This window comes from Chiloscyllium punctatum, chromosome 17 (assembly GCF_047496795.1).
Source record: "Chiloscyllium punctatum isolate Juve2018m chromosome 17, sChiPun1.3, whole genome shotgun sequence".
NCBI lineage: Eukaryota > Metazoa > Chordata > Chondrichthyes > Orectolobiformes > Hemiscylliidae > Chiloscyllium > Chiloscyllium punctatum.
Window position 1 is genome coordinate 102,708,897 of NC_092755.1, and position 26,586 is coordinate 102,735,482.

Consider the following 26,586-nt stretch of genomic DNA (forward strand, 5'->3'; position numbering starts at 1 on the left):
GCTCAAACTTTTTTTTTTGCATGCCATTGTGAAGGAATAATTTAAATGGGCTCAAAAGATAATTGGTTGCAATTCCATGGACAGAAGAATTCAGGGATATGAGACAACAAAGACATGGGAGCATGAAATACAGGCCAAGTTAGTGGGCCCAATGGCTCTGAAAGCTTCGAAACTGGCTTTGCAAGAGCCAAGTCACATGGAGAGAAAATCAAAAGTATAATTTAAAAGAGGTACTTTGCAGATGAACACATGTTTTGCTTTTTTGGGAATTCATGTTCTACCATGCTACTGTCACACCCTCTTATAGATATTAAAGATTCTGGAGTTAGAGTTAAAGAATAGAAAATCAATGAATCTTAAAGAACTGGCACAGGTCGTTCTGTGCTTTTCAGAGTCATAGAAAAGGTCTCTTGACCAATCAAACTGTGCTGAACTAAAATAAGCCTAACTATTCTAATCCCTTTTATCAGCACTTGGCCTCACAATCGTGTACAGGTAGTTCTCCTATAACACCATTGTTGCATTCCACTGAAACCTCACTTAATAGAAAATCACTTGATAGAATAATGTGGTCCATGGGAAAAATGGGGTGAGGGCAGACCAGCAAATAATATCACTCATGATTGCTCAAAAATCGCCCAGAAGTCTAACACAAAACACAGTCTGAACAAAGGCTGAAATCATATTTATTAATTGAATAAAAGTAAATTTAACACAGTACATTTAAAAAATGTAAGAAAGTTGCTCTCTGTACTGTACCTCTCACGGAAAGCTGCTCTGTCAACATCGGCATATGTGCAGAATGAGGCACACAAACCCCTGATCCCTGCTGGAATCATGCTATTGCAAACAGAAGGAAGTGTTCTCGAAAATACCGTTCCCTAATCCTTCAGTGACATCATAGCCAAATCGCGCTGCCAAAGTGCACATTATCCCAGAACTACCTGCATGACTTGACATCATGAGCACATCTCTAAATATTTCATAAATCTTATGAGACTATCTGCTTCCACCACCCTTACAGGCAGTGAGTTCTAGATTGGCACCATCCTCTGGGTGTAAAAAAAAATTTTCTCGCATCCCCTTTAAAGCTCCAGCCCCGTACCTTCTATCTATGCTCCTGGACACTGGATTATTCAACTTAATCCCACGTCCAGGCATTTCTTCCACAACTTTGTAAAAAGCATTCAGATACAGACTGATCTACTGAAAGTAATTCTATGGTTCGCATTCAAAAACAAATAAATGTCAAACTGAGACATGGCAAAACAACATCTCTCAAATTTTAAGCAGATATCAGAGGACAGAGATCCCATAGTCATGGGATGCTGTGCTTGGCATTTAAACTCCTTATCAATTTTGTGACCTTTTCTCTGTTGAGAGTACTCATTTATAACCATAACTAAATGGGTTTGAATGGTAAACAAAGCATGTAAACACCTAACCCTTCAGCTGCCAGCAGATTCAGGGGAAGGGCTGACCAATGCTGTTTGTTTTGTAGCTGATAGCCTGCTATCCTAATGAACCATAATAGGCCAGTAATAAGTTACTCAAACATCAGAAACAGTTCAGTTATGGCTTTTGTTCCAATTCTCCGGTCATTCTAAAGTCCAAATTCTGAAGATGCACGGCAGACCCAAAGGAAATATCACTGCATCATCGAAACCTGGCTTCCCAAGCAAATATTAAAGAGGCACCACTTGAAGCTGGGGAGGAGTAGGCCAGAAATCTTTCACGAAATGATAGCCTCCTGGAATTTCCAATTATTCATTAGTACTTCATCAAAGATACAACAGAGGTTTCAAGCAACGGTCCAAATTTGAGGAATGATGTTGTTATTCTAACCCAGTGCCTTAGTTCGAATTGGCCAGCTAATCTTCCCTTTCATCTTTCTCGCTTCACAGATGTTGCGTGCTTGGAGATAATGGAAATCCCATTTTTTTCATTCAATCATGGCATTTGTGCATTGCTGGAAAGCCCCACATTTGTTACCCACTCCTGATTGCCCTAGAGACAGTGATAGTGAGCTGCCTTTTTGAAGCACTGCAGTCCACTTGATGTAGTTAGGATATTGTGAAGGGTCACTTATATAGTTCCAAATGAGGATGATGTGCATCTTGGATGGTAACTCACAAAATGACAACATTGAACTTGTAGACGGTCATGCCCACCACATATATCTGCTGCCATTGCAGATAGTAGTGGTCACACATTTGGCAAGTCCTGTTCAAGGATCCTTGACAAATTGCTACAGCACATCTTGGAGCTGGTACACAGAGTTACCAGTGTGCGTTGGTGATGGAGAAGTATACACTTGAGGTAGTGGATAGGGTGTGCCATCAAGCAGTCTGCTATGTCCTGGGTATGACTGAGCTTTATGAGTGTTGCTGGAACTACACTCATTCAGGAAAGTGGAGAGTATTCCATCATACTCCTGACTTGCACATTCCAGATGGTGGACAGGTTTGAGGGAGTCAGGAAGTGTCCCCAGAAATTCCAGCCTCTGACCTGTTCCTGCAGCCTCAGTTTTTATATAGCTATGATAACATTGCTGAACAGGTTGGCTAGAAGAAAGCTATTTTTAAATGGCTGGTGCAGTTATATTTCTGACTATGGAAACTCCCAGAATGTTGATGCTGGAGGATGCAGCACTGATAATAACGTTGAAAATCAAGTGGAGATGGTTGGATTCTCCATTCTTGAAGATGGTCATTTTTTTGGCACTTGTTTATATGAATGCTTTCTTATCATTAGCAGATACACAGGAATATCACCACAGACAAGTTCCCCTCCAAGCTGCTCACTGTCCCGATTTGGAAATATTATCAACATTCCTTCAATCTCATTGCGTCGAAATCCTATAAATCCCTCCCCAATAACATTGTGGGTCTACCTACAGCAAATGAGCTGCAGTGACTCAATAAGGCAGCCCACCTGAACATAGGCAAGTCGAGATAAGCAAAAATGCTACCCCAGCCAGGCGGCACGGTGGCTCAGTGGTTAGCACTGCAGCCTCACAGCACCAGGATCCCAGGTTAGATCCCAGCCTCGGGTGACTATGTGGAGTTTGCACATTCTCCCTGTGTCTTCATGGGTTTCCTCTGGGTGCTCTGGATTCCTCCCACAGTCCAAAAATGTGCAGGTCAGGTGAATTGGCCATAGTGTTAGGTGCATTAGTCAGAGGGAAATGGCTCTGGGTGGGTTACGCTTTGGAGGGTCGGTGTGGACTGGTTGGGCCAAAGAGCCTGTTTCCACACTGTAGGGAATCTAATCTAATCCACATCCAATGAATGTATTTTTAGGTTTTAGGTATGCCTGGTCCTGACATGGTTTCTATATTTTAGTGTGAACCACCTTTGGTCCTCTGACTTGATGGTCTTGGTGGCTATTCAAGGTGTAGCTGACCAGGTTCAGTATATGGAGTGGCAGTAGGGTTCACAGGAGACTGCCACGATTGACCTGTGCTTGGAAGGTTCTGCTGCCAATCGGACAGGATGCTGCAACTAACTGAAATTTCTAGTTGGGATTTTCTCCACTCTCAGCCTTTAAAATGCTTTCAAAGGAGGCCACACTGATTTTTAATGAAGCACAAAGCAAAGTCCTGCAAATACTGCAAATCTGAGGTAAAAACAAATATAGCTGAAGGAACTCATTGGATCTGGCAACATCTGTGGAGAGAACTGAGGAAGAGTCACTTGAACCCGAAATGTTAACTTTGCTTTCTCACCATTGACGTTGCTGGATGTGCTGAGCTTCACCAGCTACTTCCGTTTTTGTTTCTGATTTTTATTTAGTTGTGCTAGGTGCTATGATCTTGGGCAAGCTTCTCCCAGGGTTTGAAGCCAATATCAAAACTCCGAAGCAATGTCTTCAACATGTTCTTGTGACACTTCCTTCGACTGTTGTGAGAGCACATCTCAGGCTCAAGTGCTCTGTGGAAGTGATTCTTCAGTAAGTGAGTGTCATACAGTGTGGCTAGATGACCAGCCCAACTGTCAATGTCTCACATGGGAACGATACTTGGCACACTAGCCTAGGTAGGCACCTCAGTCTCTAATGTTTTGACCTGCCATCTGATCTTTGGAAGTCTTGAAAGCAGCTCAGGTGAAAGCATCAGTTTGGCACACAGTCCATGTCTCACATGCCTATTGCACAGCGTAGTATTAATGCGTTATAGGCTTCCAATCTGGCAGGCCAACATATTCCTCTTCATTGCCAGGCTGATGTTGAAGTCTGCTCAATGGCAATACTTGTTTTAGCAATTATTGTATGTGTTTGATTGGCCATATTAGCCATGATGTGGTGCTTCCAGTCTTGGATTGGGATGGGCAAAGTCAGACGTCACAAGACACCAAGTTAGAGTCCAATGGTTTATTTGAAATCATAAGCTTTCAGAGCACTGGATTGTTTGTTACGTCACTCATCTCTTAGAATGAACCTAATCAGTGGGGTAGCCAGAAACATTGTTCTGTGGTGATTACACTCTATTTAGATCTAACAGGCAGCTGAGATGGGCTCTGGGTATTGTGCACTATACCTACAGTGCGCTAGGCTCAAACATTTAGAATATTCATTCTAAAAGATGAGAGACATAACAAACAATCCAGGTCTTTTTCAATATATAATTTCATTTAAATCACCCTGTAAACTTTTGCAATAAATTTTGTGTGTACAATCTTATACTCCACAACCACCTGAAGGAACAGCACTCTGAAAGCTAGTGCTTCCAAATAAACCTGTTAGACTGTAACCTGGTGTTGTGTGATTTTTAACTTTGTAGTTTGATACAACTGAATTACCAGCAAAGCCATTTCTTTCTGCAGGTAAGTCAACATGGCATCACGGAATCGGTTTAGACCAGACTTCATAAAGATGCCAGTTTTTAACAGCCATGAGGAAAATCAGTGGGGTAGCCAGAAACATTGGTAAAAACAATGACTGCAGATGCTGGAAACCAGATTCTGGATTAGTGGTGCTGGAAGAGCACAGCAGTTCAGGCAGCATCAGTGGTGATTACACTTTATTTAGACCTAAGGGGTAGCTGGGATGGACTCTGGGTATTGTGCACTATACCTACAGTGCACTAGGCTCAAGCAAAATGCATTCTGCCATTCTAAATGTAGTTTTTGTCATAAAGGCAGGTGAAGCCAATAACTCCTTGAACCAGTTCTCTAATATTCTAATCTGTTTGTTTGATGCATTATGCCTGTGCTGCTTTGTTTTCTAGCTTTCATAATATTTCACAGCATCAGATAATGGTTACAGCACAGCAGGAGGCCTTCCCCTGGAGCCATGCAAATGTTTTGTCTTCTGATGCTGATCCAATTCCCTTCAGCAGGCCAGAATTTTGCAGGCTTCCTCTGACAGTGTTTTCTAGATCTTAATAACTTGCTGCATTGAGTTGTGTATCCCTGCGTCATTATTGGCTCTATTGTCCTCTCGTTCTTGACTCTCTAACAATATGAGAATTATCACTCGCTGTTGCCTGGATTTCTAACAAACCTCCTCTCTACTTTTCTTCTCTTAAGGAAAACAACACCAGCTTCTCCAGTTGATTCACATACCTAAAGTCCCTCATTTTAGGAAACATGCTTGTGCATCTTTTCTGCATCCTCTCCAAATCCTTTCTCCTTCAATTCTTTCTGAGAGTACAGGGTTCAGAACTGGACACAACACTTCAGTTGAGGCCGAATCAGTATTGCATAAAGTTTCATTATAACATCCTTGCTTTTGAACACGTTGCCTTTAATAATAAAGCTGAGATCCCTGTGGCCTTTTTAATCAGTTTCTCAGCCTGACCTGCAAACTTCAAGGATTTATGCACAGAAACAGTCAGGTTCCCCTTTAGAATTGTTCTCTTTAGTTTATAGTCCCTCTCCTGGCTCTTCATCCCAAAATGTGTCGCTTCACACTTAAATTTGTCTTCTGCCCATATTTGTTCTTTCCATCAGCCTGATTGTCTTCTTAAAGTGGATCACTGTCCCCCTCACAATGAGTCCAAAGTTAGTAATTGTAATATGTATTTCCAAATCAGATCATTAAAATGTATCAGAAAAATGCAGTAATCTAAGGACTGACCCCTCACAAACACCTTCCTTGAAAAATAAGCATTCAACACTATTCCTCATTTCCTTCACTCAGTCATTACCTCCGTCATCGGTCCAGTTTTCTGCTTCATCTTATGGTTTGTTTTTTTTAAATCCAGGACCTTGGGCTGATTTGCATTGCCTTTTACATTTCATAGATTTGACGGCAAATATTATACAGATATAACGAATTACAATGAATGTGTGTAAGACAAAGGTTAGTCTATTTAAATTATTTCCAATCAAGCTTTGGTATGGAGTCACCAGAATGCTGTTTTTTCAATGCTATCTGAATGAATCTTCTTGATCAGTATTTCATCAGTATTAAAACTACAGCACTTGTTCATTTTATAACAAATCTTGATGAAAGGATCATTTAAATTGAGTATTGCTTGGGAAAAAAAAGAGACATTTTTCAAAGCTTTTGGGCTTGCACTTATTGAAATAATTCACAAGAACACAGAGGAAAATTAACATTCATTACTGTATGAGAGAAGAGCAGCGTTTGGCTGATTAATGGATTCTGATTGGTCGTGGTGCTTCCATAGAGAATGGACAAATTAGTGATGATTGATAGTTAACTGTCACTTTTGAGCAATGTTTCCACTTACAGGGCAAAGGATTCCTTCATACTTGCAAAGACCATAAGGCATTGCATTTCGATAGCAGTGCTGTAGCAACCTTGTTTAAACAAACATTGAGAAATCCTTTCAAACGAAGACTAGCTTATTACAAAGCAATAGAGATAATCAATCAAGGCTCCTGTGAAAACTATTTCGCCTACAAGGTTAAGTTCAGTATCCATTTTTGGCTTCATTATGAATGCTTTACTAAACGCGATCCAGAAGGAGAAATGATAGCTCTCGGTTCAGCCTGATTTGTTGATACAGTTCCTAGGTGGCCTCATTTTAAATACATGTTTGAAGAGCAGAACATATGCTTTATTTAACAGAGGAAACTTTCAAAGTCTCTTGCTCATTAAATCAGAATTTCAAAGACTTACCAGTCTCGTTAAGGGGTCATGATATCTGTAAGTAATGGATACTTTCAGGGTGTTTGTGGATGACAAATGAGCAATGTAGAGGAAAACAGGGGGCATTGGAGATTTAAGGGGACATGGGGAAGCTGCTGGGGAGGGTCAGGGGTGACAGGTGAGAGATAGAGGGCTAAACAGTCATGCTGCCTCAGTAAATGGTTAGAGACTAAAAAAACTGCAGATGCTGGAATCTAACGTAAACAGGCAGGAATCTGGGAGAATACAGCAAGCCAGGCAGCATCAAGAGGTGGAGAAGTCAATGTTTCAGGTGTAACCCTTCTTCATGAGCCCTGGCAAAGGGTTACACCCGAAACGTCGACTTCTTCACCTCCTGATGCTGCCTGGCTTGCTGTGTTCTTCCAGACTCCTGCTTGTTGCCTCAGTGGATGGTGGCCGTCATTCCAGGCTGGCAGCTTCCCCATCCATCGGCAGCTAAGGCCTGCACCATCAGCTCAGCTGGGCCACTACCTCCCGGAACAAAGAAATTGTGGAGCAGCCTCTTAATGCAGATGTGTTTGAAGGTTCAGGAACTTTCCTGACTTCCATTTCTTGTCTATTTCACAAAAGCCCAGCCATTTACTTCTACCTCTGAATTCAAAGTCTTGTCAATTTACAAGGTTTCTTTTCCATAATCTTGTACTTAATTAGAAAAAAATTAACAATTACATTCATCTGGAAAATGTAATTAGCCTTGTTATCTCCTGAGCTCCTCAATTTGTGCTCCTCAATACATTTAGCTTATTAGAATTATACAAGAAGGAATTTGGCACAGTTTCTGGAATTGCTTCTTCGAATGCAATAGCCAAATTATGTGCAGTACAGAAGAAGTCATGAATCAAATATTCATTAAAAAAAAGTAGTCCACTCAGTGCTGCCAACCATGCGGCATTTCATTAAATATCAAAAAATATCTACAAAGTGCACTGCACGGTAACAGCAGCAAGCACATTGATACATCCAAGTGAACCCCCCTTGCAATAGAAAAGACGTGTAAACTGCTTGTTTCAAGTAGATGTGAAGAAATTTCACACAAGCCTTTTGTTGAAATTGCCTCTAGTATTGCATAATATGTACATTTAGCGTGTTTTGTATGTGTGTGACAAAACAGCTTTGATATTTACGATTAATGATAGACACTGTGGGCTGCAAATTCCCAGTTTTAGGTAATTTATGTTCCAGTAGGATTCATGGCACCCAATCCATCCTGGCCCACGACAGCTTTTATGATGCCACCTTCTGCACTACATCCCATTAATTATGTTAAATGACCTTCTACTGTACCCATATCGTGGGACTGTGGCAGGAGAGGCAAAGCAATCACCACTGCCAGGACTTTGCGATGCTTACACTGTTGGCATCATAATTACAGCTAAACTCCACAGCATTTCAGATGGTACAAGGCAGGAACTGTCTTTCACACTGTGTCATATCCCCTAGAAGGTGGCCAAAAATATGGCAAGTTAGCTCCTTGGTTTGCTGACAGGAACCCAGAGATACTGGTGGATGGGTGGTGGAAAGGAAGGCAGTGCTTTGTCTTGCAGACTGGCAAAGGTGATCATGCTACCAGTCCCAGCCAGCCTGTACTGCGATAGTAGTCCAGGTGTTTAAGAAAGGAGGGAGGCAGAGGATGGGAAACTATAGGCCAGTTAGCCTGACTTAGGTCATTGATAAGATCTTAGAGTCCATTATTAGGATGAGATTGTGAAGTGTGTGGAAGTACATGGTAAAATAGGGCACAGCTTTGTCAAGGGGAGGTCATGCCTGACAAATCTGTTAGAATTCTTTGATGGGGTAATGGACAAGTTAGGCAAAGGAGAGCCAGTGGATGTGATCTATTTGAATTTCCAGAAGGTGTTTGATAAGGTGCCATGCAGGAGGCTGCCAAATAAGATAAGAGCCCATCGTGTTAGGGATAAGGTATCAGTATGGATAGAGGATTGACTGACTGGCAGAAGACAGAGAATGGGGATAAAGGGGTCTTTTTCAGGATGGCAGCCGGTTCCATCGGGATCAGTGTTAGGACCACAAACCTTCATGATTGACATTGACGATCTAGATAAAGGAACTGAGGGAATTGTTGCTAAGTTTGCATAAGATACAAATTTGGGTGGAGGAACAATTAGTGTTGTGAAAGGGGGTTGTTGCAGAAGGACCTGGGCAGGCTAGGTGTGTGGGTAAAGAAGTGGTAGATGGAACACAATGTAGGAAGGGTGAGGTTGTGCACTATGGTAAAAAGAATAGAGGTGTAGACTATTTTCTAAATAGGTAAAGGCTTCAGAAATCTGAAGCACAAAGGGACTTTGGAGTCCAGCTCAGGTTTCTCTTAAGGCACAGTACTCTGAGGGTGGCATGGTGATTCAGTAGTTAGTACTGCTGCCTCATAGTGCCTGAGACCTGGGTTCGATTCCAACCTCAGGTGACTGTCTGCGTGGAATTTGTACATTCACCCTGTGTCTGCATGGGTTTCCTCCCACAGTAATGAGATATGCAGGTTAGGTGAATTGGCCACAATAAATTGCTTTTGGTGTTCAGGGGTGTGCAGGTTTGGTGCATTGGTCATGGGATGTACACAGTAATAAGGTAGGGGAATGGATCTGGGTGTGACACTCTTCAGAGTGTCAGTGTGGACTTGTTGGGCTGAATGGCCTGTTTCCATACTGTAGGGATTCTACGGTTCTATTCTATGGTTAACAATGCAGGTTCAGTTGGCAGTTAGGAAGGCAAATGCAATGTTAGCATTCATTTTGAGAGGGCTAGAATATAAGAGCAGATATATACTTGCTGAGGCAGGATAAGGCTCTGGTCAGACCACACTTGGAATATTGTGAACAGTTTGGGTTCTGTGTCTAAAGAAGAATGTGCTGGCCTTGGATGCGACCCAAAGGAAGTTTACAAGAATCATCCCAGGAATGAAGATCTTATTCATATGATAAGCAGTTGAGGACTCTGGGTCTGTACTCAACGGAGTTTAGAAGGATGGAGCGGGGTTCTGATTGAAACTTGGAGAATACTGACAGGCCTGTACAGAATGGACAAGGAGAAGAAGGTTCCACCAGTAGGAGAGACTAGGCCCTGAGGACACAGCCTCAGAGTGAAGTGACAACCTTTAGAACACAGGTGAGAAAGAATTGCGTCAACCAAAGGGTGGTGACTCTGTGGAACCCATTGTGGCAGAAGGCTTTGGAGGTCAACTTATTGAGTGTATTAAGTACAAAGATAGATAGGTTCCTGATTAGTAAGAGTTCTCAAGGACATAAAACAGGAGAATAGAGTTGAGAAATATCAGCCATGACTGAATGGTGGAGCAGACTCATTAGGCCAAATGGCTGCCATATCTTATGGTCAGTGCAGTGTCCCACTGAAATGAAATGCACAGCATTGCAGGAGGAAGGTTGATGATGTTCTGTGCTCCACAAAGGTAACTACTACCATCTTCTCTCTGCCACCACTCACTCAAACTATGCATCTGCACAATGACTTGCACCCAGGGTTCACATGCTATAACTCTTAATTATTGCTACAGCATATCCACTCAGCAGCTCTCACCCACCCATTAAGCCTGGCTGCCCACTGCACTTCCTGCTCACTGACCAGGTACGCCTTATCAACTGCACTGCTTCCAGCATCACCACTAACATCTCTGCCATTCCCTGTCATGGTACTCAGTTATTTCCTTTGTCTAACTACAGGAACAGTTGGCCAGCCAGTCCGGAACAATACAACCAAAGCACCCTGAATGTTGCAGCTGACCTGCAGGATTGACCAAGTCCTACTGCCGGATTGTGAAGACACAGATCACTGGAGTTTGGTAAGACCAAGTACCTGATTGACCGTGATTCTGGCAAAATCCTGAAACAAGAATCTGAGCAGCCCCTTGACTGACTGTGGCCTTCCATCATTTCCTGCCTGCAGTCCTCATTGACCTCACCAAGGACTGACTTTCATACAAAGGCCATTAAGTTGAACCAAATGCAGTGTTTGCTGTGAAAACTGCTGGCACATGTTGGAAATGTGATGCTGACGTGGCACACTTGAACAGATTCACCTAATGACTGTTCAGAGCTTTGAACCGTGACAAGCTGCCTGCCTCTCCCTCTGCACTTGAACCCAGTGACAGCCTCTAACTCAGCAATGCACCAAAAAGCAATACAAGCCACACAGGCCCTGGATTCAGAGTGACCCAGCAGAAGCAAGCACATTGTAGGCATACTGAGCTCCACAGTAAAGCTCTGAGGGTTTGAACTGCTGGCTGAGTTGGTCCCAGAGCAGCAATGATAAGGCTGGCATTTTGCCGATGGCAACTTCCCTCTTGATGAAGGATGGAGAAGAACGGTATCCAGGGAGCACGTAGGTTCATTATGATCAAGGCAGAGTTGGATGAAGACCCTGAGAAGACGGTAGGTAACAGCTTTGACTTTCATATTGGGCAATGGCATCATTTAGTTTCTTGGTGAAGAAGAGAAGAACAGGCAGCTCCATAGAAATATGGAGAGGTGGGTTAACAAAAAGTTGAAGGGCTTATGCTCGAAACGTCGACTCTCCTGCTCCTTGGATGCTGCCTGACCTGCTGTGCTTTTCCTGCGCCACCATTTTCAACTGTGACTCTCAAGCATCTGCAGTCCTCACTGTCTGCGAACAACAAGATGCAAGTGTGTGGAAATAAGATAGTCACCACCTATTATCGAGATTCTGAACTTGCCATTTAAATCTGAAGGAGAAAATCAGAAATGTTCCTCTTGCGTTGAGATGCAGGTTTTTCCGTTTTCGCCACATGTTCCCATATTTCTTGCCAGTGCCCATGGTGATTGAGGGAGTGGTTAAGGGGTGGAATCCTCCCAGCCCCAAACGATGTCGGCATTGGCAAGTCAACTGGGAAAATAAGGTGAAAGCAGTAGAAATACCTTTCTCAATGTCAAGGACAAAGTCCGATTCTTGACTCGAGTTTTGAACGATGGGCTACAATTCACAGATAATCCAAGATCTCAGAGGCTGCACAATGGTATGGACCTAATTTCTTCTCACCTTGACTAGTCACCAACATGATCTGACATGCATTGAAGCAATGTGGGGTATTGGGAGACAAAGTGTCAGTACGTATAGTCACTTACAATCACTTACAATCCCCTCCTGCATTTGCACCACATGCCTTGTGTTGCATTCATCAGAATATGATTCCTTGGTCAAAAGTCCCTGTAGAGGTATTCCATGGCCATCCTTTTCAGAGTTTTACACCTCCCCCTATATGGAGGAGTATGTTAGACTATCAAGGGCTGGATGCCTTAGAGGGATGGTTGCAGGGAGACAAGGCCACTCTCTGCAACCATGGCTAATGACTCCATCACAGAATCTGCTGTCAGAGGCTAAGCACTGACACATTGTGGCCCATTCCTCAGGCAGAACCATCATGGAGCAGCCCAAATGCATGCTGAAGATGAGATTCTGATGTTTGCAGCAGTCTGCAGTATTGTTCAGACAGTTTGTGCCACATAATCCCTGCATCAACTGGAAGAGGCAAATTGGGGTTGGAGGACTCTGAAGGATTGGGAGAGCAGCAGCTGTCCTCTGTGAGAAACAATGAGGACATTGAGCAGGAGGAGCATTATCTTCTGCAAGTCAATGGGCTGCAGTGTTGGGCTCTACACGCCAGACAGGAATTAACTGTCACCCAACTCTAATGACTGAGAGTTGGAGGCAGTGATAAATCATTGACTGTACATTTGTTACTGTTTTAAAGGCAAAGAAGAAAATGTAGCTTTTTGTTTGATAGCTCGTTTTCCATTTTTGCTATTGTTAAATAAAAACCTTTTGAAGACCTTCCAGTATGTGACAGTCCAACATTGAACAATGAGAAGATGTAAAACTGCACTGGGGCACTGGGAACAGAGTAGCATAATCTCAGAGAGAGTTTTAAGGTGGGATGACAGATAACCTGCACAGTTCGGTACTTTAACAGTAATAGCATGATGAACATGCTCTTGTATATACAATGACGTTTCAGCTCTGACACATATGTACCCTGAGAAATGTTTCTTCTCCGTTCCCCAGCCCCTATGTGCACAGTGAATGGCAACTCCCAGCTGGCAGTGTTTGAATGGGTACAGAGCTGGCCTTTAAAAAGCATCGGTGCCAGGAATCCCAAAAGGTCCCAGCGGTGGCAATATTTCTGCCTCTGACCACAAAGAAGACCATACATCTAGCAGGGAGCCATTAAGCATAGCTAATGATGTAAGTTTCAGTAAATAGAGTGAGAAAATCTCATGTCACGGATAGGAGCCCTCAGTGCAACTCATCAAAATTGACACTTAGCTGATTTCCGGTAAAATCCAGCCTGATATTTTGGTGTGTTAAAATAGATTTCAGTCAAAGAAGTATTATATTTAAGTTGATATCTCATTCCAATGTGACGAATATCTACAGTACAGTTTAGTAGTCCAATTCAACCAGAAGGCATTCAGTTAACCAAGATTAGAGTGGTGTTGGGAACTGCACAGCAGGTCAGGCAGCGTCTGAGAAGCAGGAAAATCAACGTTGTAGGCAGGAGCCCTTCATCAGCGCTAACTTTGAGAGTTAGAAATTAAATTTTCACAGAATACTTCAATAAAGGAAGCTGGTCACATCTGGAATGAAATGATCAGAGCATCATGTCCATACAGTAACGAAAACTAAAACATTTTCCCTCCCATAATACTCTTAATTAACATTTTAGTATAGGGCACACAGAGACTGAAGCCACATAATGTAGCTGGCCATTTTAGTGTCGTGCTGAGGAAGTAGTGTAAGCTGGAAAATGGTTCCTTTTGGATGAGGTGTTAATCTCAGCTTTCACTGGCAAGAGCTGCAGTGACCTGACCAACATGAATCCTTAAATTAGAACTTGGAAGGATAGAATAACTGGTCATTTATCTTCTTGCTATTTGATAGGCCTTGGTATACATACCTTCCCTGTTGCATTTCTTCACGACAATAACAGTGAGCACACTTCAAAAAGTAATGATTTACATCTGAAGCACAATAAGGTATCCTGGGGATATGAAAGCAATTTCTTTTACCCTTTCCCCATAGAGTAAATCACATATCCCACTGGCTCCTATTACATATCTTCGCCTTGCTATCCCTGTTCTTTGTGAGCAGATCTTTTCTCAAAATTAGCTTCCAAATTTCTGGATATCCAAAGACAGTGAATTCGATGATGTGGGAGTCTACTGTAGGACTGAGCTTTTGTTCCTGATCAACTGATCAGTTGCTTATCAAGTGATTTTGGTCTGTTTATAGATCATCCGCTCTGATGCTATTCCCCATTGAGTCTGTGACATGATACCTAGTTGTCTTTATTTATTAGTTTTATCTACAGTCCATTCCCAGCCAGATGTTCACTACCCAGGCCTAAGTGGCCTCTCTCTACCCCATCTGGATCTTACAGTGACCTCCAATGTTGACACTATCCTTCTGTTTCAAAATAAATTCTGTAAATCTTCTGGACCTTCACCCTCATGGAAATACTTCCATCCTTGTGTCTCCAAAACAGTAGCTTTCAAGTAGTTTCCCGACCTTACTTGCCAATCACCACTTACCCCTACTTGGATAAGAATTCATTGGTGCTTTCTGGCAAGTCCAAACCCATTTACGTCAACTTTTTCTGCCAAGGATTTTAAAGTCTCAACTCACTCTGATGTCCTCCTTTTACAACTAGAGTTTGTACTTTCTAATAACTACGATGTTAACAAGGCTATGTTACATGTGTTTTCCCTGTGTTTCTCCAAGTACACCATTTCTATTTCCAATCTTTTCTCCTTGTTTTGTTTATTTCTTTTCCTCTTATCGCTCCTATACTCCTCCCTCCTGTCTTCATGTCTTTCACTTATCTCTTTTTTGAATCCCCAGTCATATTGCTGTCCTACACAGTACTGAAATATTTCAAGTCAAAATCACGAGTGACAGTGACAAAAATTATCCTTCCTTCCTCTTGCTTTTGATCTACCTGCAGCTTTTGACCCTAAACCATTCTCCTCCAATGCCTCCTTGTCTTGATCAACTGGTTGGAGCTGTATTCACCAGGCTCCATTCTAAATATCTAAACACAGCTAGAGAATTGCCCGTCATGTTTTCTCTTCCTGTTCCCACACCATTACCTCTGGTGTCTTGAAGGAATCCATTCCGATATTTCATCTACATGCTTTTACTTAGTGACATGGTCCAAAACTGCAGTGATGACATCTAACTCTACCTCACAACCAACCTTTCCTGACTCCTGAAGCCTTTATAATAAATGATCAGATTACATATCTGAAATCTAGTACTGGAAGATCAGTAACTTCTTCCAATGAAACATTGGGAAGACTGACCCCACTGTGACTGATTTCCATCACAAATTCTTGCCAAATCATTAACTGTCTTCCCCTCCCTGGCAACAACATAAGGGTATATTGGATTCTTCACAAACTTTGCATGACATCTGACCCAAGATGAGCTTCCAACCACATCATTCACCAAGAGCACCCATTTCCACTTTTAACCCCACCCCTGTGTCAACTCTTCTGCCACTGTAGCCCCCATTCTTGCCCTCATTACCCCTATACTTGACCAGGCAAACATGTACCTGGCTGACTTTCCACATCATTCCTTTGGTCATCCACAACTCTGTATCCATGCCTTACTTGCCGTAAGTCCCTTTCACCTATTGTGCTACTACTCACAAAACTTACTTTGGCTCTCAAATTTGCAATTTTCAAATTCTTGTCTAGTCTTCAAATTCCTCCAAAAACTCACCCCGCCATGTCTCTGTAATGCCCTTCAGTCCAACAAACAACTGAGATTTTTGTGCCCGTTTAATCCTGTCTTCTTGTGAGACCCCAGTTTTAATTACTCCTCCATTCGTGGCTGTGCTTTCAGCTGCAGAGGCTGTAAACGCTGAGGTTCTTTCCCTGAACCTCTCTCCCTCACCATCTCTATCCTGCTCTTTAAGACACTTGATAAAACTGTGTATCTTAAATATTAAGCTTTTGGTCACCTGCCTTGGTATCTCCTTTCATGCTTTGGTGTCAAACTTCCCTTTGTAATGCTCCTGGAAAGCACAGTGAGGCATTTCATTGTCTTAAATGTGCTACATAAATAAAGGTAATTATTGTCACTGTTTTAAGCTGATATTATCAGCTTGACTGATGACTAGAATAAATAGGAAGTAGTTACTTTACAATCCATTTCAACTTCTGATCACTACACAAAAGAAGCAACAGCCTTGTGGTATTAATACTGTATTGTTAATCCAGAGACCCAGATAAGTTCCAGGCTGCTGCGTTTGAATTCTGCCATAGTAGATAGTGGAATTTGAATTCCTCCAAATATTATTGAATTCAATTTTTTTTAAATCTCAAGTTAAGAGTCCAATGATGACCATGAATCCATCAACAATTGTTGGAAAAACCCATCTAGTTCACTAGTGTTCTTCAGGGAAGGAAACTGCCATCCTTACCTGGTCTGAACCACATGTGACTCCAGACCGACAACAATGTGGCTGACTCTCAACTGCCCAATTAGGGATTGGCTATAATATGCTGACCTAGCCAGTGACACCCTCATCCCATGAATGAGTGAAACAAAAGGCTTCTAAATTTATAATAATTTGCACAATTTTTCACAGAAAAAAGTGTAGTTTGAGACTTTGTGAAAGTTTTGATCCATAAAACAGCATGTTCACAGTTTCCTAAACTGTAATGACTAATTCTTTCACTACTCCTACTTGACTGAAAGTCATCGCAACAGTTCAGCCAAGAATAGAGCAATCATTTTATATTAAGAAATCCTTTATTACATTGTGTTATTCATGATAGGGATATCTTTATTCCTACTTTTATTCAGGGTGTCCTTGAATTTCTGCTTTTGTCTGTGATCATTCTATCAATTATTTTAATATTCAAATCAATTTTTCATTGGTCAGGCGGGGTGATCTCTCCAGTTGAGGTTTGATTTTAGACAGGTCATATAAATTCACTTTAAAATATCTTTGGCCAGCTGCATCACCGTGGGAACCCAATCTTTGATGTGGCCAAGTTGATTAATGTATATAAGGGTCAGAAGTATCATCACAGACAAATAAAGATAACTGCACTGAAAGGTTCACTTTCCCTATATTTTTCTTAAATTTGGAATTAGCAAGCTACTTTGAAGCTTAAGAATCTTGGGTGAGCTATTTAAATTTAAATACTGGCAAACAAGGTAATTATTAAAATCAGGTTCTCTCACTGAAAAACTATCGAAGGATGCAGTTTGTCATTGATAGCCATATCCTGCAATACCTTTCTCTCCTTTGCTAATATCATTGCAAGAGAGGCTTCTTGCACCACCATAATCCCAGATAGAATTGTATTTCTTGCCGAATTTATGTTGAACTAACATTGACTGTAGAGTTGGGGTTAACAATATTGATATCTTTTGTTGCCTTCTACTATGTTCTGCAGTTGACTGGGACACTAATAACTGATAGCTGACCTTTTCCACCAGGAATTTCAAAAATTCTTTTCCAGCGATGCTGCAATCATTATTCCTCAGCTACTTAATATTCTCATTCCAGACACTAGGAGTAATTTTAACTTTGGGTGCTCACATAAACAAATCAGCAGCCCATTTAACACCGTTGCCTCAATCAAAATTATCCTCAACACCTTTAGTTCACAATGTAAGAAATATACTGAAACATCCCCATGATGGCCAATCTCCCATCACCAAGTCACCCTTTATTTATACATGCATGATACATGACACTGACCCAGCTAGTTCAGAACTAGATCCTTGAGCAAACAGAGTCCCTGACACCCCTGTTCATATCTGTCAGCCAGGGCTTCCTGATTGGACCAGGTTAACAACCCCAATCAGGGAATTCATACTCTATGAGGTCCACCTGACTGACCTTGTTATAGTCACTACACATACAAAATGTTGATTTTTGCTAATGCTATTTCAATGCCATGGCTGAATTGTTATTTCGATATCTTGTTGATGAAATGGTAACCCAAGGCCCTGTCCACTTTCTCAATTTGATGTAATTAACATCATGGTGTGTTTCCAATAAGGCCAGGGGAAATATCTCAGTGTCTTTGCCAATATTATCCTTTAATCAATACCATTAAAACAGATTAACTGATTATTTATTACCGTTCTGTGGGACATAATTGAGACTAAATTGTTTATTATATTTTCCCAACACTACACTCTTCCAAAGTCAGCTGTGATTCCAAAGTCATTTTGGGAAGTTTAGAAATGAATTAGTAGCTGAGCTATGTTTTGTACTGTATGCAGTTGATTACCATATTTGCCGAGAATTTAAACTCAACAGGTGACTTAGATCTCTAAATTTCCTTTCAGCAGATACTCAGGAGGAGGAGAATTTGCAAGCACATTCAGATACTGTTGGCTTTTAGGATGTATGATCAAAGTGATAACTTTTTCTCATAGATTTTAAGATATGCCTTTTGTATTCTTTATAGTGTTCAAAATGAGACATTTTGATAAGTGATCGACCATTATATAATCTTAATTCTAACAAAATAAGATGAGAGCATTTCATAGGTAGGTAATGTTTTAGGAATACTTATGACAGACTAGATTATGAAGTGTTTACAAAGGGTAAAAATGAATTAATAAATCTACTCAGTCCATCAACATGGAGAGAAAACTAATGCACGTAACCATCTGAACAATGATACAGTAGAGTCTTATGTTTACAAGCTTTGAGCTGAGTACAAATTTAGTCAAACCAGTAAAACAAACACACATAGAATACAGTTTGCTTTCTATCTTGCCATCATTAAAAGCTAGTTTCAGCAATATTTTTTCAATGTTGCTTTACCACATCGATAGCTCTCCCGTTTACTTGATGTTCTGCTATTCTCCAATTATCCTGCAGCTTGGTAAAAGGCAAATTCAAAAATAGCCTCAGCCATCTGTAACTAGAATTTCCACTTGTTGCCTGGATATCTGATGTCCCAAACTGATTCTGCTCTTTATCTGAATTACAAATCTTTATATTCAATGGAAAAGGGATGTTCTACATCAATTATGTAAAGGTTTCTGACAGATGTATTTGGTTCACGTATTTTGGTATCAGATAAACCATAAAAACAAAACAGTTTCCTGGCAATGGATGAACCATTGATCATTTAATAAATCATCAGCTTGCACAAGCACAAAGATTTCTTTTTACATTCACACAATTAGGTCTTTATCTCAATTGATTCAGATTGTACCATCACACCTGGAAATTGTAACCACTGTTCATTTAACTGGTCTGATATTGAAGTACAATTTTTGACACATTAAGTATGCAATATCAAAAATTATCATGACACAACCACATAGGAAACTGTTACAATTTATTAGTGGGCATTAGAAATACAAGATAACGTATCTAGAATTTGTGATAATCTCTGATTCACATCCAAAGTGTGCCATGTCCTTAGAGCACCCACCTTTTTAGTATTAGTCATTAACCTCAGTACAAACACATAATTATATGACCCACAGCTTAATTACACAAAATGAGTGCTGAAGCCTGTTTCCACCCTTCATTTAACCTTTCACTCCTTGTGTTTCTGGTTAATTTCTGGTTGTCTATTTACACGTGGATCTCATTTTTACCTCCAAAGACACATTCTGATTAAATTTGGTTCTATATTTTGTCTTGGAATACCAATGTTGCGCTGACACTTCAATTCAGGAGTTGGTAATTGACCAAAAGCTTATGACACAAGCCCATGCAAATGCCATGAAATTACTAAAATCTCAGAAGACCTGAGATTTTAAATAAAACATTTATTTACATCATTAAAAAAAGAAACTCACTGAAAATTGGGCTGAACAAGGATTTGAGAAAATGCAGAGAAGAGGAATATTGGCCTTCAGAGGTAAATGTCATACAGCCCATCCAGCTGAGACAACCATAAAATGATTTAATGTGAAAATCAGGCCTGACAAAGATGCAAACTCAGGCCCGAATGGGTGGAGTTATACCAGATCCGAAACAAACGTTCTTTCAAAATATAAAGTTAAAAATGTTTTCCATCTCAATAATTAGAGATATTGGAGGACTAGGAACCAAGGAAGGTGAACAACAATGTAGATGAGTGAGACTTATTAAGGGAAAGGAGACAAAAAACATAAATGTTACTTCATCCAAGACTATGGAGAGTGCAATATGTTAGTGTTAGAAATAGAAGTCCCTTTTAAGGGTCAACCAGAACAGCTTCAAAGTTATTGGATAGCAGATGGTGTTTACTGGACTTCATTTTTTATGAGCTGGACTTTCCCTCCAATAACACCATTTTGATTTGTCTCCCTCATTTCTTTTTTTATTTGTCAGTACCGTTACACTGTCCCTAATGGACAGTGTCCATAATTTACTAATTGGAATTTTAAAATTAATTTGATGGTCTTTTTAAAAAAACAAATAAGATGGATTTTTATCTCTCCTTTCAACATTATTTTAATTTAGTCCCCACTTCCCTCTTATTTTCCCTTTTTTTGTTTTTGTTTTGTATTTGTCACACTACCCGAGTAGGCATGGTTTGTTGTTTGTTAACTGGATAATTTGATAATGCTGTGGGGGTTTCTTTATAAAACAGTAGAGGATGGGTTCTTCCTCAATGGGCGGTTTGTTTCTGGAAAGTGACTGGGCCCATCAGGGAATGGTGGAATCTGATGATCATACTAAATGATACATTCATAATAAATGCTCAAGGCTTTTACTCGTTAATTCAACATATGGATGTCAGTCTGTTAAATAGATGATGTGAGGTGACCAGAAAGTACCGGAACAGATATGATTGCTGGTAGAAAAGGAGGCTGAATAGGTTGTGAGGGTCCTGGATCTATGCCAGGAACCAAGGATAATGTTTTTGAAAATGTCTCATTAGAGAAGTGCATGCAGAACTGAATGTGAAACAAGTATTCTGACAACCCAAAGGCAAGAAACGAGTTGTGCAAAGTGTTAGTGACATCTGTACTAAGTAGATGTACTAAGTACAATTGAGAAGTTGTCCACAATTGAGATATTAAAGGTTGACAGAAAATTACAAATCTGTTGTTTGAATTATTTTAAATTAGGCCATGAATGAATGTTTGAGCTAAAGCTTATCTCAAGCTAAAGAGGATTCCTGCAATCAAGGTAATTTTGGTCAAGACATACATGCAGAATAAATGTGGAATGCATTGGTGCAATTAAATGTCATAATCAAAATAAAATACATTTGTATTGCTTCACACAAGAATATTACCAATACTGCGAGGTAAGTGTGAAATTATATTGTGTTTTCATTGGAATAATAAGATGGAAATGTTAAATGATTATAAAATCCTTTGTACCCCCAGGACAGAAAGTCGTCACTGTAATGGTCAGTCAAAAGGAGACTTGTGACCGTAATACTCTGCAAACATTTTCACGATGGAAAAAGAAAAGGACAATGCCAACACAATTTTTTAAAAAGTCAAGTCAAGGAATTCAGTGGAGTAAGGCAAGAATAAAAAAGGTGCTGGAGAAAATAACAGGATATAAGATAAAGCAATCGCCTCAGGGCTGGGATAGACAGACCTTTAGTCATGAAGGAAACTGGATGTGCATTTGTAACATTTTTACAAAGCTCTCCAGAACACGAAACTGGAAACCTAATACATTAATGTCAATTGTTGGGAAGTACTGAAATCTATCATTGGAGGTAGAGTGACTGAGTACTTGGACAATTATGACATGGGGTGGTAAATGCTGGGGACGAAGGAAATAGGGATATTCAAACAAAGGATTTATTTTTCTATTGGAAGACCATGACAAGTTGTATTCTTGAGAGATTTGCAATGACATTTCAGCTTTAATTACTTAGATAAAGTGAGTTTGACATGCAGGCTTGCAGGTAATACAAAATTGGAAAATGCAGCAAGTAGATAAAAGTATAAAGTTCCAACACATGGGAACCACTTGCCTCAGACCACCCAAATTGAGGAAGAAGCATGCAGAAAGGCAGCCATCTTGACTACCTCAGACAGGCCCATGTGGAGGCCAGGTGTCAGCAGTGAAGAAGCATGTGAAATTCCAAGCCTTTCAACCCCACCACTTCCTGAAAGTGGCAGAGTGTAGAGATCCAGCATTGGACTGTTTAGTAACCTGTGGACTCACAACTTGGAAGAAGATTATCCTCAGTCTCAAGGGACATTCTAAGAAGAGTAGAAAGTTCCAAAAGGATAGAGACAGATTACATAAGAGTGATAAAACTGTGACAAATGAAATTCAAAGTCAGGAAATGAACTGAATTGCTTTAAGATTTTAGAAATTATATTATTCTTACTGGTAATAAATAAGGAGCATTGGAAATGCGAAATTGCTAAAAGGAAGGGTGCTGCAGAAAATCGATCAGAATGGGTGATGATATGTTCCTCTCTATCTCAAAGGAATTGGAATCAAAAATGTAGAAATGAAGTTTCAATTCTGCAGAGTATTAGTCTGATTCTACCTGGAATACTGCATTCAGTTTTGGGGATTGCCCCTTGCAAATGATCTATTGAACCTGAAGGGGATGTAATGCAGATTCACCAGAATAATACCAGTTCTTAAAGGAATAACGAAGGCAAGTTACATAAAAGTAGTTTGCATTCCCTTCAGTTTTGAAAATTCAAATGCTGAGTTAATAGGGACATTTCAATGATTAAGAGCTTCAATATGGTACATACAGAGGAATGACTTCCTCTGGGAGGGGGGGGGGGAGGAGCAGAAATCCAGAGTTAGTGGTGCACCGGAGATATATATATAACATCAGGTAAGGTATACTGTTATTCGTTCGTAAAGTAGGTCCACAGGCACACTGTTTACGAGGGCTAATGATCTCAACATGCTCCCCACGGACCCCAGGAAGTAGCAGGAACAGTCAGTGGGATTTGTAGCCTTTGCAGGAATGCCACTAGTGCAAGCTGCCCTCAGCAATCCATGATTTTCACAGAGTAATATGTGCCTTTAGCTCACCAAGTTAATTTGGAATATAATATATATTTACATCCATACACACCAAAGTGCCTTTGTTTGCTTTGCAATCTTACTTTTTAATGAACAGAAAACAAAATATGGCAGATTCATGGGTTGTGAAACAAAAACTGCAGTAAAAATAAGAAAGTACAATTCCTGAGCTTATACCATCAATGATTTAGCAATTGATCTGAAAACACTGCTGTTCCCTTTGAGCCATTTGGACTTCACTATATTCTGCTGTGTTCAACATCAGTTTCTTCCCCTGCGGCTATACATTAGAACATGAAATGTACATTTCCATAATCTGACCCTCAAAAGATATCGATTACAGAAATGCTACAGATTATTGGCATTGTTTAAAACAACTGAATGATGGGTCAGTATCCTGTCATAAGTCAATTAATTGAAAAAAAGACTATTAGCCCCCTTCATTAAGCACTGAAGTGGTGATGAACTGACTGGTGAATGGATTCAACTCATTAATGCCGAGAGAAATGCAAGTCTCTATTGAACCAGGTGCCAGCTGAAAAACCTACTATTTTCATCAGCTGAATAGAAAATGTCACTGGAGCCTATCAATATTCAGAACACGGAGTGACCTCATAATTCATGAGTTCAACAAAGTTACAAGCGAATTGTGAGGACTAACCTTCATAATTAATATTTATGATATGCAGTAAGCCTCAGCCAGATAATCCTAATGATGGAAATTTCAGAATTCATAAGGTGCAATAAAAAGGAATCACAATTTTATAGCACCTATAAGGGAGATTTACTCATGCAGAGTGCAGATGACTTCCCACTTATCGTGTGCTGCTTTGACACTGTGTTGTCACTGATTTTCTATGATCTTATTAAATCAAGTGCAACCTAGAAGTAACCTCTCTCAAGCCAGCTTGGGCAGAGAGTAACCCTTCCTGCTCATTGGCCTTTGATGAGTTTTGGAGTTATATCCTGATTGCTTCCAACTGCACAAGTTTATCACACTGTGCATCAACAGCAGGAGCTGGCTTTGTGGTACACCAGTAGTGTCCCTACCAATAGGCCAGAGGATCAAGTCCCACCTGCCCTAGCCATGTCACAATATGTCTCAGCAGGTTGATTAAAAAAGCATCAGCATCAGGTGACAGGGATGTTTGATACAGTAGTAGTGTCCCTGCCTTTGATACAGGAGGCCCGGGTTCAAGACCCACCTACTGCAGAGGTAGGTAATAACAGGCTGGTTAGAAAATATAAAAGCAGGAGGAGAATGGTCTGGTGATGCAGTGGTATTTCCCTATCTCTGAGCGAAGAGACACAGGTTCAAGTCCCACCTGATCCAGAGGTGTGTAATAACATCTCTGAACATCTCAGCATCAGTAGAGGCATGGCAGTGGTGTTGTGCTAATGCCTCTGGATTAGTCACCCACACAGTTAGGGTAATGTTCTGGCAACATGGGCAGGAATCCCACAATGGCAGATGGTAATATTTGAATTCAATGGAAACCTGAAATTAAACACAATTATGTCAATTGTTGTAAAAGCCAATCTGGTTCAGTAATGTGTTTTAGGGCAAAGGGAAATTTGCTATCCTTACCTGGTCTGACCTGTATGTGACTCCAGACCCACAGGAATGTAGTTGACTCTAAACTGCCCTCTGGGAAGATAGGGATGGGCAATAAATGCAGTCCATGAGCAATTTTAAAAGAAATTAGTACCAGGAGATTTCTGGTGGTGCAGTGGTAGTGTCCCTACTTTTGAGGCAGGAGGCCTAGATTCAAGTCCCACCTGCTCCAGAGGTGGAAAGTAACATCTCTGGACAGGTTTCTTTGGAAAGTATAGATTATAGAGCCAAAGGTTCAAATCCCACCATTGCTGGTAGTCGAATTTAAATGTAAACTAATAAAGATCTGTAATTAGAGTCATAGAGTCAGAGAGATGTACAGCACAGAAACAAACACTTTGGTCCAACTTGTCCATCCCGACCAGATATCCAAACCTAGTCTAATCCCATTTATTAGCACTTGGCCCATATCCCTCTAAACACTTTCTATTCATATACCCATCCAGATGCCTTTTAAATGCTGCACTCCTATCAGCCCACACCATTTCCTCATTCCATACACACACCACCCTCCGCTTGAAAGAGTTGCCCCTTAGGTCTCTTTTATATCTTTCCCCTCTCACCCTAAACCTATGTTCTCTAGTTCTGGACTCCCCCACCCTGGGGAAATGACCTTGTGTATTTACCCTATCTATGCCCCTCATGATTTTATAAACCTCTAGAAGGTCACCCCTCAGCCTCTGATGCTCTGGGAAAACAGCCCCAGCTTATTCAGCTTTTCCCTGAAGCTCAAATCCTCCAACCCTGGCAACATCCTTGTAAATCTTTTCTGAACCCTTTCAAGTTTCATGACATCCTTCCAATAGGAGGGAGACCAGAATTGCACACAATATTCCAACAGTGGCCTAACCAATGTCCTGGACAGCCACAACATGACCTCCCAATTCCTGTACTCAATACTCTGACCAATAAAGGAAAGCATACCAAATGCCTTCTTCACTATCCTATCTACCTGCAACTCCACTTCAAGGAACTAAGAACATGCACTCCAAGGTCTCTTTGTTCAGCAACACTCCCCAGGACCTTACCATTAAGTGTATAAGTATTGCTCTGATGTGTCTTTCCAAAACACAGCACCTCATTTATGTAAATTAATCTCCATCTGCCACTCCTCAGTCCATTGGCCCATCTGATCAAGATCCCGTTGTGCTCCGAGGTAATCTTCTTCGGTATCCACTACACTTCCAATTTTGGTGTCATGTGCAAATTTATTAACCATACCTCCATTAAAAACTAACCTTAGCAAAGGTGGCTATAGAACCATCATCAATTTTATGAATCCATTTGGTTCACTGATGTTCTTTAGGGAAGAAAATCTGCTGTACTTACCTGATTAGATGGCAACTTGGTTGACTCTGAAATGGCTCTGGAATGGCCTAGCAAGCCACTCAGTTGCACAGACCTACTCCATAAAAGACAAACCCGATAGACCATGATGGATGGAGAAGACAGCTCACCATCAAATTCTCAAGCGCAGCAAGTACTGCCCTTACCAGTGGGACCCACACCCCAGGAAGGAATAAAAAAAAGTACCACTAAAATGCTCAAAACAGAGGTTGTGGGAGTAGGTTGAAGGTAGCCCAGGCATAATTTCTTGTAAACCTCATTTATTATTCAATGAAAAGTGTCCAATGTTGCACCTCCAAATTTTGTCATTCAGAGCTTTATTAAGTTATTTTTTAACTGGTTTTATATTTCTGTCCAAAATATTTTGAGATCAATAAATGGCAAGAGTGATTGCAAAAATCCTTGAAAAGAAATACCTGTATGATCTCTCCAAACTTTCACAGAAAGCATTCTATCTGGGTGCAGCACGGCCTGGTACAACAACCGCTCTGCCCAGGACCGTAATAAACTACAG

At 40.7% G+C, this 26,586-nt stretch overlaps 1 protein-coding gene across 3 annotated transcripts in view; it reads right to left on the minus strand.

Moving 5' to 3' along the window:
- LOC140488190 (rasGAP-activating-like protein 1) overlaps positions 1-26,586 on the minus strand; it is a 271,904-nt gene that overhangs the window by 179,412 nt on the left and 65,906 nt on the right. The gene's annotated exons all lie outside the window — the stretch shown is intronic.